At 34.0% G+C, this 3,157-nt stretch overlaps 1 protein-coding gene across 1 annotated transcript in view; it reads left to right on the top strand.

Annotated features, from left to right (window-relative positions):
- Positions 1-3,157, top strand: part of plxna2 (plexin A2) — a 219,066-nt gene that overhangs the window by 51,537 nt on the left and 164,372 nt on the right. The window lies entirely within an intron of this gene.

The raw sequence follows: 3,157 nt of genomic DNA, 5'->3' as shown, positions 1-3,157 counted from the left end.
TTCTTTAGGCTTATTTTACAAAAGCACAAAGATTTGTTTTTATTGTGAATGTACACAAATAAAGGCAAACCTTTTACAATTCCGATTATCTTTAGGACTAAAAGGAGTAGTTTCTTCCACTGTTAGAGGGAAAAAATTCAAGTGATTGCACCAGCGCCGCATGCGCGCACACAGTTAAGCATTGCTACCTTGACAATGCAGCCTGTTCATTATCATAATAAAATACAGTCAGTCAAACATATGGAAAAAAACTATGTAGTAAAAAAAATATGTAGTAAAAAATATGTAGTAAAATCTGTGCCGTTAAGTGTTATCACAGTACCGCCGTGATGTTATGCAAAACATTTTGTTTTACGTGGATATTGGAACGCGACGAAAGTACATAATAAATAATATTTTGGCATTCAAATACATCACGAATACGGAAACATTTGATTTTGTGTGGAATGAGAGACCCGACGTTGGTTTCAGTTTCGTTTTAGCCTAAATGAATTCGTTTTGGCTTGTCGTTTATATTGCTATAGCTTCTTATATTTTTAATTCTTGTTCTTTTCTAAATACTGTTAATTGAAAGGATTTGTTGTGGAGTGAGGGGAACTAAAATAGCCTAACTATGTTTACAGTGTTTATTAAATTATTATAATGTTGTAAACATTTCGCGTCAGCATTAGGCCTATTTCTGAATGAAATAATAAAATGCGACTTGTGTTTTTTCCCCCCCAAAAAACACATTTTTAACTGATTGAAAAACCATTTAACTGATTGTATTAATCGGTCAAAATTCTTATGGTCGATTAATCGGTTGAGCATCCCTAGTACTAAAGCACCAACTTAAACTTGTACATGCTTGAAGTGAAATTGAGTAACAAAATGATATAATGTAAAGTAGAAAAACAAAGATAACGGATTTGTTCTTTTGAAATATGGCCAAAAAGTGTTGGCCTAATTGGAAACCAAATTACTGCCAAAAAAATGGTATTACCATATTCTTTTGTAAGCGGTATTACGGTAAAAACAATTTTTTGTTTATTGGCTTTTATTTATTTATTTTTTCTTCCATCATATTTTTGGAAATAAATAAATAAATAATTTTTATAATTCTTATTATTATTATATTTTTTAGATGTACATTGAATATGGAAATTATTATATTTTTTAGATGTACATGAATATGGAAATTATTCATATGCGATAGACATTACCTACTGTCGTATCTACTGGTATTTTTATAGGCTCCTGACCTTACCCCGGTGGCATTGCCCTCCGAGCTGATGGGTGGCAGAGCACTGATACTGTTCAACTCAGCAGGATTTTGGCAGATAAGGGTGGCAAGGACAGCAGAATAAAAAAATCAGTGGCATTCAACGTCCCATTCAGCCATTTTGTTTAGAGGTCACGATAATATCTGATTTTAGTGGGTGTGTGAATTTACATTCAGAGGGAAAACATGCAGCTCTACCATTCTAAAACTTAACATTTATATTAAAATTACATCTTACTTGTAAGCAGAACAAGATGGGCCATATTTGCTATTGAAAATACAGCCTCTGTTAGCAGTATTGCGTTAGATTAATTATAGGGCGTGAAGTTAAGTTTATATTGTGCTTTAAGTGCAAATCTCAGGGGAAAGTGTGGGCTTCCTGAGAGGAGGGGGAATACGTTAGGAACGATCGGCCCCAGAGGGTTGCTTTTCTCTTTGATATTGTTAGAGAGGAAAAGACAGCATGCTAAAATTTGATCTTTAAAGTTATCCCACTGGGAGATTAGCGCTGATTTGAGATGGTCACGCGATCTGTACTACATTAATCCAATCAGAGCACAGGCATCGTGAACTGTGGGACTGCAGGAAACGGTGTGACTCAGGTTTACTAAAAAAAAGTCAATTGAAAAGAGCACCTGGGCTAATTATACACGCCCCCATTAGACATCCTTCTATTTCTAATTGGTGGTATAATAAGTACTGTGATGCGAGGAGTAGTTTGCATGACCTACATGGTAATTCCACTCATGTAAAAAACCCCAAAGGGAAACTATTCTACGTCTGCGTTACGGTATGTAGTGTTGGGGAAGCTGCTTTAAAACTTAGTTTTCCAAGCCACAAGCTACTGATACTTTAAAATAGATAAACAACAGTCAGGCTGTTCTTGAAAATTAAAGAAAATGTAGTTAAATAAGATAAAGCTAAGTATTTAACTAAATATCTGATAGTGTATTTTATTTTTACAATCAGAGCAGGATTTATCCAGCACAAAATTATATTAAGGATCTCAATCAGAGTGTCAGCATTGAATTACAACAAATTTACAGTAAATGCATCTAATAAAACTAGAAAACACCCATTAGTGACAAGAACATTACTGTTCAAAAGTTTAGGTGCAGTAAGATGTTTTAAAAATGTTTTTATTATTATTATCACTGTTGATAACAGTCATCATTTTCTTACAGTTCTTAAATAGGAATAAAGTTTAAAAGAATAGAAATCTTTTGTAACATTATACATGTCTGTACTGTTACTTGATCAGTTTATTGCATCCTTGCCAAATAAAAGTAAGAATTTCTTTCAGAAAGCAAAAACAAAAAAATCTTACTGAATAGTTGTGTATTTCTCTACAAAAATATGTTAAATGTTTTACATGAATAAATGAATGAATGAACTGACTAGAATGAATCATAATATTAACTCAGAATTTAAAACTCTACATATGTGACCCTGGACCACAAAACCAGTCATAAGTCGCACAGGTATTTTTGTAGCAATAGCCAACAATACATTGTATGGGTCAAAATTATTGATTTTTCTTTTATGCCAAAAATCATTAGAATATTAAGTAAAGATCATGTTCCATGAACAAACTGAAAAAAACAACAAACAAAAAAGTGCATGTGATATTAACAGACGAACTACGCTCATATTTATAATTCCAAACAATCAGTAAGCGACAGGTTCTAGGAAACGCTGTTTTGTACTCATTTGTTGACGAGACGGCTGTGGTGCGGCCAACAGAATTCGCTGCTTCTCTGCCACTCACTGCACAGAACAGACGCCTAGAGAGGTGACACTTCTCCGGGAAAGTCAGACCTCGCGTTCGCGGGACAGCACTGGAGAAATCTTCCAACTGAACCATAGCTAAGGTTTATCCAAAAAAGTCGCTAGGTT

This window comes from Sinocyclocheilus anshuiensis, unplaced genomic scaffold (genome assembly GCF_001515605.1).
Source record: "Sinocyclocheilus anshuiensis isolate Anshui unplaced genomic scaffold, SAMN03320099.WGS_v1.1 scaffold1089, whole genome shotgun sequence".
NCBI classification, from domain to species: domain Eukaryota; kingdom Metazoa; phylum Chordata; class Actinopteri; order Cypriniformes; family Cyprinidae; genus Sinocyclocheilus; species Sinocyclocheilus anshuiensis.
This window is presented reverse-complemented; position numbering and strand designations above follow the sequence as displayed.